The sequence below is a fragment of the Schistocerca nitens genome, chromosome 3, assembly GCF_023898315.1.
Source record: "Schistocerca nitens isolate TAMUIC-IGC-003100 chromosome 3, iqSchNite1.1, whole genome shotgun sequence".
In the NCBI taxonomy this organism is placed as follows: domain Eukaryota; kingdom Metazoa; phylum Arthropoda; class Insecta; order Orthoptera; family Acrididae; genus Schistocerca; species Schistocerca nitens.
In genome coordinates, this window is record NC_064616.1 from 673,592,629 (window position 1) to 673,606,510 (window position 13,882).

Sequence of the window (13,882 nt, forward strand, 5' to 3'; positions counted from 1 at the left end):
TAACTTTCCAGCCAATTTACCATCCAGATTAACGGTCAACATTATTGTTTATGAAAGCGTTAAAGCACTGATGTTAGTTGATCTTGATACATCTTTCTTGGTACCTCTAATTTCTAGGTTCCTTCCATATGCATTTCCTCTTTAAATCCCAGTTGGTCGGAACTGAAAACAAATTTCTTAGTGAACGATGGCATAAGTTTGTTTAACTGATCTACAAATTTTCGGGCTGATTCTGCAGTTTGGTGTACATCGTCAAGTCTGTGCTTTGTTTCAGATTCCGTTATTTTACTTCTTTCAGTTTGTAACACTATTTTTTAATATTGCAAATAATTTGTACAGATTTATCCTGAATAGTGTAAAGTGTATATTCTTTCCCATGTAATATCGTTTGTCTACTGTGGAGAAACGATAGGATTTGTAATATGGTTGCTCTTTGTGTGTTAAATGCTTTGTATGATTTGGAGGAGATTGTCTTTCATGAGATAAATATTGTATAGGTTTCTTAATATGCTTCAATGACAAAGTTTTTTAAAGTATGTCTATTTGTAATTATGCTGAAACTGGTTCATACATAGGGACTTGGCATTGTATAAACTGAAAAGTAAATGTACTCCCCCTCTACAACGGAAGTGAGTTAGCGCGCGCCAAAATGTTGTTATCGCGAACGAAAAGGTGGATGTGGCGTTCGTCTGGGCGCCAAACGAGAGAGCACGCCGGTCAGTCGGCAGAGAGACGGTGACGAGTAAACAGCGCAGGTGCCGAGTGAGGCCTGTTGTGTTACCAGTGGAATGGAACGGCCTCGGATGTAATATGTTGCTCTAAAATGGTGCTTTCGTTTTGGAAAAAGCTCAGAAATTATTATCATCGCTAAGAAGTAATATATAGAGCTTATTTGTGCCAATTGAAAGGCCACCTAGCTGCCACGTACTCGTCATATCGATTGCACAACCACATCGTCACACTCACAAAAGGTCAGATATAGGCTATAAGCATGTGTGAACCAGTTATGTTGTATTAGGTTCAGTGGAAATATAATCTTAAAGCTGAAAGAATTGTGTTCCACCCATGTGTGTATCCTATGCAGCTGTCCAAGTAGGATCCTCACCATTGCTTAATGAATTCCGAGAGTGATTCTTGCATAAAAGTATTAACAAAAATGCAGTGCAAATTTTTTGATGTGTGATAAAGCTTTCTGCCAGTACACTGAGAGTCAAAGATTCTTCATTTCTCATACATATAACAGTGACTATCTTAGTTTGAAAGTTTTAAAACTTTGCTAGGAAGTGAACCAAAAATCATTTTAGCAAAAGAGAATGCTAAAGTTTACTGAGTCAAAATTACTTTCAAAACCTATTTACTTCACAAGTGATACTATGAACCTTTGGTTTGATGCATTAAAATTATATTATGAAAGGTTACTCAAATTAACTGTTTTAAAATTCATGTAAGGTGAGTAAAATTAGTGCACAGTTTGTCCCAGAAAAGTGTTTCGTTAGCTTCATGGTAATGGACATTTTAAGAGTCCACACTTTTGTGCTGTTTAAAATGAGAAAACCTTCTTAGATAATGAATTTATTAATGGCATTCTGGAAAAATATGTGAGTTTCGTGTACTTTGTGTAGTAGAAATTGGAAAGCCAGTTTGAGGTGCTCACTTAGGCCTTTGTTTATAAAAAGTTACTATAATTGCTTTGATTCATGAAAACGAAACAATTTGGCTTTATAGAGAGTGTAAAAATCCAATTACAAGTGACTTTTGATTATGCCTATACTACTTGAGAGGCAACTATTGAAATAGGGCTAAGTCCATGTCCAGTTCTAGTTTTCACAACTATTGATAAAGGAATAATTTAGACATGACAAATATTTACTTTTGAGAACAAACAAAGTGGACCACATTTCTATTCCAACATAATAAATAAAAGATAAATCTTATTAGTAGATTTCTAGCTAATGGATCTTGAAGTAATCAATGAGTGACAAAGATAGAACGTTTGTATACTGTGTGTTCTTTATTGCTCTGTACAGTGAACGTGTGTGGTTATTGTACCTGCCTATCATCATGTGCTGTCTGTCCTTGTGTAGGAAGTGAAGGGCGGGTTTGAGCCATATTAATTATAGACTAAAGTAATGATTGAGGTAAACAAGAGAAAGGGCTTATTTGCAAGTCTTGTCTGCTTAAATAATAAGGTGACAACTGCTGCTTCCCCCTGTGTACTTCCTCCAGTCGTATGTGGTTATTGCACTTCATAGAACAGTGTTTAATGAAAGTTCATTTCTTGCAATAGTAAAAATAGATTCTTTATGAATCATGCTTTTGCATTATTATGCCTAACTAGGCTGGCGACCGTATAACTAATCCAGTTAACAGTAATCATTTACTGTTACCCATTGCAAAATTAATTCTTTCTGATATTTACCTACACCTATTCTTACGGAATTAAGGTTCGATTCCAAATTATCCGTTAGGTAATCTCGGTCAAATTACTAAAACTCCTTTCAGAGGGTAACATATACTGTGCGTAATAAACCATTTTTGGTAATTATCTGTTAACACTCAGACGCCAGCAAAGTGTTATAAGTTTAGTAGCACCGGTTGCCTTTAAACCACTGTAATCTGTCGTGCGCAATTTGACGTGCATAACGTAGTCGGTCAATATCGTGTAAACTGTATCGAGCATCCCTGAAACGCGCGAATGCCAGTTTTTTAACACGTGCGCGTTGTCTTCCCTTGAATGTCTGTAGTTTTTATTACGCACTACACGGTCATATTGCTGCCGACTTGGTCGCAATCTGTTCTTTTTCTTTTTTTACTATGCTATGGATGATCTTGCATGTACGTAATTACGTTTGGTACCCGCTCCTTGGACAAAAATTCTTCTTTACTACGTTTCACTGGAGATATAATTCGTGACTCCTTATGTGACAAGGATAATGACCTACGTTGCTCGACATCTGTTTCAGCATCACATTCAATTGTTAAGCACGTGTCGTCGTCATTGTACTCCTCACGTCCATTGTTCGCACTGTCGAGCGAATACGATACCTTACGTTCCACTGACCCCCTTGCAGAAACGTTAATATTTCATCTGCCACATTTTTCTCACTCTATGAAATTCCTTGAGTTCCTTTCTGACGAAATGCTAACTTCGGCAACTGTTGTTGTAGATATAGTGCTATGTTTGCTTTGTTTATCATTTCCATTCCTCTGCTTTGTATCAACACTACTAGAACTGTAATCCTGTTGTGAGTTACTCTTGGACTAAGCAGTTCAGCTGCGTTCCGGAGCCTCATGCTGTGAAAAAAAATGGCTCTGAGCACTATGGGACTTAACGCCTAAGGTCATCAGTCCCCCAAAACTTAGAACTACTTAAACCTAACTAACCTAAAGACATCACATACATCCATGCCCGAGGCAGGATTCGAACCTGCGACCGTAGCGGTCGCGCGGTACCAGACTGTAGCGCCTAGAACCGCTCGGCCACTCCGGCCGGCCCTCATGCTGTCCTCAGGATTGGATACCTCCATTTCCGCTCCATGATGACATTAGCAGCCAATATTGCATAATATTAATGGCGTGTGATGAGGGCCTCCCGTCAGGCAGAACGCTCACCTGGTGCAAGTCTTTCGATTTGACGCCACTTCGATGACTTGCGCGTCGATGGGGATGGAATGATGATGATTAGGACAACACAACACCCAGTCCCTGAGCGGAGGAAATCTCCGACCAAGCCCGAAATCGAACCCGGGTCCTTAGGATTGACAGTCCGTCGCGCCGACCACTCAGCTACCGCCGGCGCACAGCCAATATTGTGGTTGAATAGTAGACAATATATGAGACGTCAAAAATGGTCAAATGGCTCTGAGCACTATGGGACCTAACATCTATGGTCATCAGTCCCCTAGAACTTAGAACTACTTAAACCTAACGAACCTAAGGACAGCACACAACACCCAGCCATCACGAGGCAGAGAAAATCCCTGACCCCGCCGGGAATCGAACCCGGGAACCCGGGTGTGGGAAGCGAGAACGCTACCGCACGACCACGAGATGCGGGCATATGTGAGACGTCAAATGACGTAAACATCGTTCGCAGTTTGCGACCTTGCACTCAAGGAGTCCCTCGTGAGTAAAGTGACTGAAGTGCCCACTCTAATGGCACGTCAGCTGAGAAGACGTCATCCTGATGTGATGATTCCATGTCAAACACGCAAATGATTCCATATCCAGCTCTACATCTCCATCCACATACCTACTCCGCAAGCCACCCTATTGTGCGTGGCGGAGAGTATTTTGAACCATTGCAAACTTGCTACTTTCTTTTATAATCTGGACTTTAATAAAAATAACAAAGGTAATGTTAATAGGTAATGTTAATCAGAACACAGGGAGGAGTTGTGATCTAAATAACAATGGGTTTATTCATTCTTAATATCACAAGACAAAAAAATGGCTAAAGAAACATCACACAATCATTTTCATTTGACCAACGCTTTCACTAATATGGGGTCTATGGTGGACAAAGTGATCAGCTGGGGATCGACACACGACGCTAACCACAACACTAATCGCTTTATCTTAATTCATACACATGAATCCATGGTATGGCACAAAAACTACGCCACCATCAAGCCTCTATATTCTACTACTCCAAAAAGAAAAATATGCTTCGAAAGAACAAGGTGCTGAGAGACATATATTGGAAATCTACGCCGTAGCAGCGAATACTTTACTAGACCACTTATTTTTCTCTCATCGTACCTCGCCAGCCTGGTAGAAAAGCACATTTACATCTTAGACTACTCCCACTTTAGCACAAGCCAATCATGAGCTGGAGCGCCGCATTCGAAGATGGGAGACTGCTCCTTGCTCTGCATACATCGACTTGACCAGTCAGAGACTTTAAAGTAAATTGGGAGAAAGGAAAAAGAAGATTCAGCTTCGCGGCCTTTTTCCCACGCGTTTGCGCCTTGTATTTTGCTAACATGACCAGGATAGAACCACAAACCCTCCATAAAAAGATTATCTCCCCTGTTCCGTCCATTTTTGAACTTTCCAAAGAACGGCCAAAAAATTGCTAAAAGCCTTGTGCCTTCAAAAATGTTTTTGGTCAGAATCTGGACATCTAGGCGCCAGTGATCTGTCCCACAGACATTCGCAGAAAGCTCACAGTTGTCTTGTCGGCTTCCTGCTAAAGAGACCCCATCCTCTGCTTTATTGTCGGTCTTCAATTCATTGCTCGTTGCAGCAGCGTCTCCTCGGTGCTAGTCACCCTACCTGAACGCGGCCCCCAACCGGCTGGCGCCATCCAACGTGTCTGCACAATGAGACCGCGGAACTCGGCCGTCCGCAAATGTTTTCACCCAGGTTCCGCAAACGCGCTCCCCTCGGCCCTCAGTCACCATGCAGTTTTATTGCAGTCGTTTAAATCGGGACCCTATTCCTTTGAACCCAGATAAAGCTTACCGATATTTCTTCACTAGCGCACACAAGCAAGAGACGTAACTAGTGCCAAACATTTCATTATGATGTATGAAGTCAGATTCGTAATAAAGATTATCTTATTATCTTCCCTAAGAAGATTAAGCGGCATTACATCGAATCAGAAGTGAGAGTGCCCTGCAATCTCTCACCATTAGCAGTCACTTTCATTCCCTTTCCATTCACAAAAAGAGCAAGAGGAAAGGACTGCCTAAACGCCTCTGTACGAGCCCTAATTTCTCTTGTCTTATCTTCGCCAAATTTAAACTGATGCAAACATCCAAGATCGGCAATCTTTAACAGAATTTCGAAATTTAGTGTGGATTACAATGAGACAGGCTTATAATAGTTTCCACAACGAAACTTTGTCTGGAGACCAGGCAGAGAATCTAAAGAGACTCTGGTCGTATATGAAGTATGCTAGCGGCAAGACACAATCAATGCCTTCTGTGTGGGATAGTAATGGAGTTACGACCGAAGACAGTGCTGCCGAAGCAGAGCTGCTAAACACAGCCTTCCAAAATTCCTTCACCAAAGAAGTAAATACTCCAGAATTCCAATCAAGAACAGTTGCCAACCTGAGTAGCTTTGAGGTAGATATGCTCCGAGTAGTGAAGCAACTTAAATCACTTAATAAAAGCAAGTCTTCTGGTCTAGATTGTATACCAGTTAGGCTCCTTTCAGTGTATGCTGATAAAAAAGCTCCGTACTTAACAATCATATACAACCAATCGCTCGGCAAAAGATCCGTACCAAGAGATGTCACACCAATATTCAAGAAAGGTAGTAGGAGTAATCCACTAAATTACAAGCCCATATCGTTAACGTCATATTATGCTCGAACATTATGAATTACCTCGAAGAAAATGGTCTATTGACACACAGTCAACACGGATCTAGGAAACATCGTTCTTGTGAAACACAACCAGCTCTTTACTCGCACGAAGTGTTGAGTGCTAGTGACAAGGGATTTCAAATTGGTTCTGTATGTCTGGATTCCCACAAGTCATTGGACACTGTACCACACAATCGGCTTTTAGTGTAATTGCGTGCTTATGGAACATCGTCTCAGTTACGTGACTGGATTCGTGATTTCCTGTCAGAGAGGCCACAGTTCGTAGTAATTGACGGATAGTCATCGAGTAAGAAAGAAGTGATTACTGGAGTTCCGCAAGGTAGGCCTTCGCTGTTCCTTACGTGTATAAATAATTTGGGATACAATCTGAGCAGCCGCCTTAGGTTGTTTGCAGGTGACGCTGTCGTTTATCGAATAGTAAAGTCATCAGAAGACAAAAACAAATTGCAAAACGATTTAGAAAAGATATCTGTACAGTGCGAAAATTGGCAACTGACCCTAAATAACGAAAAGTTTGAGGTCATCCACATGAGTGCCAAAAGGATCCGTTAAACTTCGGTTACACGATAAGTCAGTCAGATCTAAAGGCTGTAAATTCAACCAAATACCTAGGAATTACAGTTACGAATAACTTAAATTGGGAGAAACAAATAGAAAATGTTGTGGGGAAGCCTAACTAAAGGACGGCCGGTGTGGCCGTGCGGTTCTAGGCGCTTCAGTCTGGAACCGCGTGACCGCTACGGTCGCAGGTTCGAATCCTGCCTCGGGCATGGATGTGTGTGATGTCCTTAGGTTAGTTAGGTTTAAGTAGTTCTAAGTTCTAGGGGACTGATGACCACAGATGTTAAGTCCCACAGTGCTCAGAGCCAAGGCTAACTAAAGACTGAGTTTTATTTGCAAGACACTTAGAAAATGTAAGAGATCTACTAAAGAGATTGCCTACAGTACGTTTGTCTGTCCTCATTTAGAATACTGGTGCACGGTGTGGGATCCTTACCAGATAGGACTGATGGAGTACATCGAAAGAGTTCAAAGAAAGGCAGCCCGTTTTTTATTATCGTAAAATAGGGGAGAGAGTGTCACTGAAATGATACATGATTTGGTGTGGACATCATTTAAAATAAGGCGTTTTTCGTTGGGCGGGAATCTTCTCACGAAATTTCAATCACCAACTCCCTCCTCGGATTGCGAAAATATTTTGTTGACGCCGACCTGTATAGGGAGAAACTATCACGATAATAAATTAAGGAAAATCAGAGCTTGCACGGGAAGATATAGGTGTTCGTTTTTTCCGTGTGCTACACGAGAGTGGAATAATACAGAATCGTGAAAGTGGTTCGATGAACCCTCTGCCAGGCGTTTAAATGCGATTTGCAGAGTATCCATGTAGATGTAGATGCAGATCTTATGAATCACGCAAGACCCTAGAGTTTCTCAACGCACCTTTCAATCTTATAATGTAGACTTTCAGTGTAGTTCTGCGAGGCGATAAAGTATGTGAATCCCACATCCGTTGGCCATTACAGAGTACATAAATTAATGAAGTCGTGGCATATTCTGTAAATGGTGGTAAATGTTAACGTGAGATACTGTGAAATTACAGTGCATATATGTTAATGACACCATGGCATATTTGGCAAAATAGCAGAAACTATTGAAAAGTTTGCATATTCATTACAAAGCAAGACATTGCCTGTTACTGCGCGTTGTTAGATGTTCTGTCTGCCTTTCAAATTCTACAAAATGGAGAAAAATATTAGTCCAGTGGCACCAAGTCCTGAAATTTGTAGTATAGGCTGTAAAATTGGCAGATCGGTAGGACACTGTTATTACTGGCTTTGCAGGTGGTATCTGATGGGATGCTAAATCCGAAAATTGTCGAATGGGTCGTAAAAATTGCCAGGAAAAGTTGTCAAACTGGTGAAGTGGTTTTGTCAAATAGGTAAAGAGATAGGATACCCAACTCTGGAATTGGCTAACTGCCAAATTTAGTGTAAAACTTGGTAGAAAAGGCTGTGTAACTGGCAAACTGGTAAGAAGCCGAATCTAGAAATTGGCATGTTGGTAGGTGCAAAGCCAATCCTTACATACGTTAAAACGCACACATACATTGCTGACTTTAGAGGTCTTAAATAAAGAATTATGCCTACTGATTCTTGCAGAATGTCACTCCATGACCATCTAACTATGATAACATCCATTTGTACTGTCTCATTTTAATAACACATAAAACAGTTCTACTACGGCTGTTAAATAAATCTTACAGCTTTATAGAACATACCCGCGCGGAGTGGCCGCGTCGTTAGAGGCGCCATGTCACGAATAGCGCGGCCCCTCCCGATGGATTTTCGAGTCCTCTCTCGGGCCTGGGTGTGTGTTTGTCCTTAGTGTAGGTTAGTTTCAATGGTCTGTAGGTCTAGGGACCGATGACCTCAACAGTTTGGTCCCTTAGGAATTTCCACACATTTGAACATTTTTATAGTACATATACATGTTTATTTACTATACTGCGTTGGAAAATAAGATTAACATCGGCTCAACCTTTCCCTGAGGTTTCTAGTACGGTATGTAAAATGATTGTTTGTAATCCAATGGTCTGTCGGATTTAGTAATTGTTACATCACAATTTGGTCGTCATTGAACAGAGCGAAGGGTTCTTCGTATACAGTTTTTCTCTCAGTAATATTACGAACCAGGTATATGATCCACTGTATTGAATGACTTAAGCAGGTGCCTATGACTTGAATAGTTATCGATTTGTGCTTCGTCTTAAATGGCGCTGTTGTATACTGGACTTTGTCGGAGCTATTACTGCTCTAACAACACAGGAAATGAGGCTTCGAGGTAATTCTTAACCTCCAGAACCTTAAATATGAAGGATGCCTCTGAGGCAGAGGTGGGCAAAAGTTACTTTCTAGAAGCAGAGATTAGCTGCGAGCCGCACCTTTGAAAATGATTGCGTGATTTACTTAAATTTGCATTTCAGAAGAGGTATAAGTAGTTATACAAAAATTCTGACCTTCTTGGCGGGTTGCACAACAGCTATTAGCGGGCCGCATGTGATCAGATCTGCTTTGAAGCATCACTCAATGCAAGTTTGGACTGTAGTATAAGGCGTAGTACAGTAGTAGTATAAGACTGTAGTAAAGTACTCAGTCATCGAGCCAATACTTTCTCAATCTCCCATAAATCATAGACCGGGCAGAAAATCCACATGTTCTTTTCTCATGTCCAGGTGAGGCTTGCCAAAATGCAAGGTCGCGCATGTTGCTACATAATCGACATTTGTGTCAAATTACTTCAGACAAATACTTCACAAAATCATAGACTACTCTAATATACAGACCCCAGCAGCTCTCACTGTCGGTAGTCTCTGCTAATGCACAGTATAGATCATGTATATTCATGTCACCCGAAAATTTACAATATTACAGGCCTGTGTTATTAACAAGATATTTGTTACTACGGAAATGCATGCATGGTATAGAAGTACAGATTGTGACGCAGATACGAAGACGTATGGAAGTCTGGGTCTGGCCATGAGTTGTGTACTTATAGCGAAATCAGTTCCACTTCGAATGCCGAGCGAGAAGGTTCTTATTTATTTCACTTGCCGCAGCGTCGCTTGTGTGAAGTTTTCCTCGTTAGTGGTGTTCTGTCTGCGGAGTGAGTCGTAGCGCCTCCGCTCCGCCTTACTCTCTGTGTTCGTCTACTTCCATGGTTGCCACGTGTATTCCACGACAAGGTACTGTGAGTTTTACTTTCAATAAAGCAACGCGACACGCGCAGCCCGGGTCTCTAGAAATTCACTATTGGCTTGTCGAAGCAATTCATGTGAACTCTTATCAGATCCACACCGCTTACTTTGACGCAGATGAGTACGTGTTTTACGTGAAATTTATGGATCCCCTTCACGTTAAAAGATTACTATCGTGACATGGTTCTCAAGTCCCGTTTAAGAACATTGAGAATTCCGTTCGTATGGTGTCACTCGCAGATGCTGAAACAGACTATAAAAATGTTAGTGTTCGACATCCCGCCGGAGGTTGATGACAAGTTTCTAAAGGACATATTGACTCCTCACGGTAACGTGGAAAACGTCCGTCGTGTACGTTGGCCTACTCAACACAGATTACAGTGTTATAGTGGAATATGTAAAGTGAAAATGCATGTCATACGCAATATTCCACCTCATTTACAAGTGTGTGGTTACCGCGTTCGTGTCACGTATACTGGTCAGGAGGGAACCTGCTTCCTATGTAATGAAAGTGGACACTTTCAATTTAATTGCCTGCGGAGGGTTTTTGTGTTAAAGTCGCCATTAATGCAGCGTCGCACATTGACGCTTGCTGATCTTGTTCGTTCCTGTTCCGAAGTCGAACCATCTTCTGCTTCAGATAATAGTGAACAAAATGGCAGCTCTGATAATAGTGGAACTGAATTTCCTCCTTTACCTCCGCGACTGGTTCAGAATCCTATTGCCCCCAGGACAGAACCTGTAAGACAACTTGTGACAAACAAGCGACGTCGCACTCAACATGGTATGGGTGAGTGTTTTTCTGCGCCCTCTGCCCCAATCACCTCCGCATCGGTTACGTCCCCTACTCCACTGAATGCTACGATACCTCCCATCCGTGGTACGGAGATTGGCGAAGAAGTTATCTCCAACATCCCTCCTGCTCGCGAGATGGCTCCTTCTGAGCTGCTTGTGTGTGGAGAGGGAGCGGAGACGCCCTTCATTTTTGTGTCCTCCGATACAGTCTGAGACAGTGCAATATCCTCCTCCTACTTCCTCTTTAGCCGCCGACGGTTTCCCGAATTTACCGCCTACAGCAACTCCCGAGTAGAATAAAATTAGCTACCGTCGGTAGTTCCACAGAACGTTTCCGCCATAGTGAATGGACCTGCATTACATATCCTTCCTTCTGTGGGACAGGAAGCTGTCACCCCCAACTCCCCCCCAACTCCCCCCCAACTCCCCCCCAACTCCCCCCCAACTCCCCCCAAACTCCCCCCAAACTCCCCCCAAACTCCCCCCAAACTCCCCCCAACTCCCCCCAACTCCCCCCCAACTCCCCCCCAACTCCCCCCCAACTCCCCCCCAACTCCCCCCCAACTCCCCCCCAACTCCCCCCCAACTCCCCCCCAACTCCCCCCCAACCCCCCCCCAACTCCCCCCCCCCAACTCCCCCCCCCCAACTCCCCCCCAACTCCCCCCCAACTCCTCCCCCCCAACTCCTCCCCCCCAACTCCTCCCCCCCCAACTCCTCCCCCCCCAACTCCTCCCCCCCCAACTCCTCCCCCCCAACTCCTCCCCCCCCAACTCCTCCCCCCCAACTCCTCCCCCCCAACTCCTCCCCCCCCAACTCCTCCCCCCCAACTCCTCCCCCCCAACTCCTCCCCCCCAACTCCTCCCCCCCCAACTCCTCCCCCCCAACTCCTCCCCCCCAACTCCTCCCCCCCCAACTCCTCCCCCCCCAACTCCTCCCCCCCAACTCCTCCCCCCCAACTCCTCCCCCCCAACTCCTCCCCCCCCAACTCCTCCCCCCCCAACTCCTCCCCCCCCAACTCCTCCCCCCCCAACTCCTCCCCCCCCAACTCCTCCCCCCCCAACTCCTCCCCCCCCAACTCCTCCCCCCCAACTCCTCCCCCCCAACTCCTCCCCCCCAACTCCTCCCCCCCCCAACTCCTCCCCCCCCAACTCCTCCCCCCCCAACTCCTCCCCCCCCAACTCCTCCCCCCCAACTCCTCCCCCCCAACTCCTCCCCCCCAACTCCTCCCCCAACTCCCCACCCAACTCCCCCCCCAACTCCCCCCCCCCCAACTCCCCCCCCCAACTCCCCGCCCCCCAACTCCCCCCCCCAACTCCTCCCCCCCAACTCCTCCCCCCCCCAACTTCTCCCCCCCAACTCCTCCCCCCCAACTCCTCCCCCCCAACTCCTCCCCCCCCAACTCCTCCCCCCCCCCCAACTCCTCCCCCCCAACTCCTCCCCCCCAACTCCTCCCCCCCCAACTCCTCCCCCCCCCCAACTCCTCCCCCCCCCAACTCCTCCCCCCCCCCAACTCCCCCCCCCAACTCCTCCCCCCCAACTCCTCCCCCCCCAACTCCTCCCCCCCAACTCCTCCCCCCCCCCCAACTCCCCCCCCCCAACTCCCCCCAACTCCCCCCCCAACTCCCCCCCCAACTCCCCCCCCCCAACTCCCCCCCCCCCAACTCCCCCCCCAACTCCCCCCCCCAACTCCCCCCCACAACTCCCCCCCCAACTCCCCCCCCCAACTCCCCCCCCCAACTCCCCCCCCCAACTCCCCCCCCCCAACTCCCCCCCCCAACTCCCCCCCCAACTCCCCCCCCCCAACTCCCCCCCCAACTCCCCCCCCCTACTCCCCCCCCAACTCCCCCCCAACTCCCCCCCAACTCCCCCCCAACTCCCCCCCAACTCCCCCCCCAACTCCCCCCCAACTCCCCCCCCAACTCCCCCCCCCAACTCCCCCCCCCCCAACTCCCCCCCCCAACTCCCCCCCCAACTCCCCCCCCAACTCCCCCCCCCAACTCTCCCCCCAATCCCCCCCAACTCTCCCCCAATTCCCCCCCCAACTCTCCCCCCAACTCCCCCCCCCAATTCCCCCCCAACTCCCTCCCAACTCCCCCCCCAACTGCCCCCCAACTCCCCCCCCAACACCCCCCCCCCCAGAAAGGCCCGTACAGGACCTGAAACATACGGTCGTGTATCATCCTGCTGAAATGTAGGGTTTCGCAGGGATCGAATGAAGGGTACAGCCACGGGTCGTAACACATCTGAAATGTAATGTCCACTGTTCAAAGTGCTGTCCATGCGAACAAGAGGTGACCGAGACGTGTAACCAATGGCACCCCATACCATCACGCCGGGTGATACGCCAGTATGGTGATGACGAATACATGTTTCCAATGTGCGTTCACCACGATGTCGCCAAACACAGATGCGATCATCATGATGCTGTAAACAGAATCTGGATTCCTCTGAAAAAATTACGTTTTGCCATTCGTGCACCCAGGTTCGTCGTTGAGTACACCATCGCAGGCGCTCATGTCGGTGATGCAGCGTCAAGAGTAACCGCAGCCATGGTTTCCGAGCTGATAGTCCATGCTGCTGCAAACGTCGTCGAACTGTTCGTGCAAATGGTTGCTGTCTTCCGAACGTCTTCATCTGTTGAGTCACGGATCGATTCGTGGCTGCACGATTCGTTACAGCCAAGCGGATAAGATGCCAGTCATCTCGACTGCTAGTGATACGAGGCCGTTGGGATCCAGCACGGCGTTCCATATTACCCTCCTGAACCCACCGATTCCACATTCTGCTAACATTCATTGGATGTCGACCAACGTGAGCAGCAATGTCGCGATACGATAAACCGCAATCACAATAGGCTACAATCCGACCTTTATCAAAGTCGGAAACGTGATGGTACGCATTTCTCCTCCCTCCTTACACGAGGCATCACAACAACGTTTCACCAGGCAACGCCGGTCAACTGCTGTTTGTGTCTGAGAAAGCGGTTGGAAAC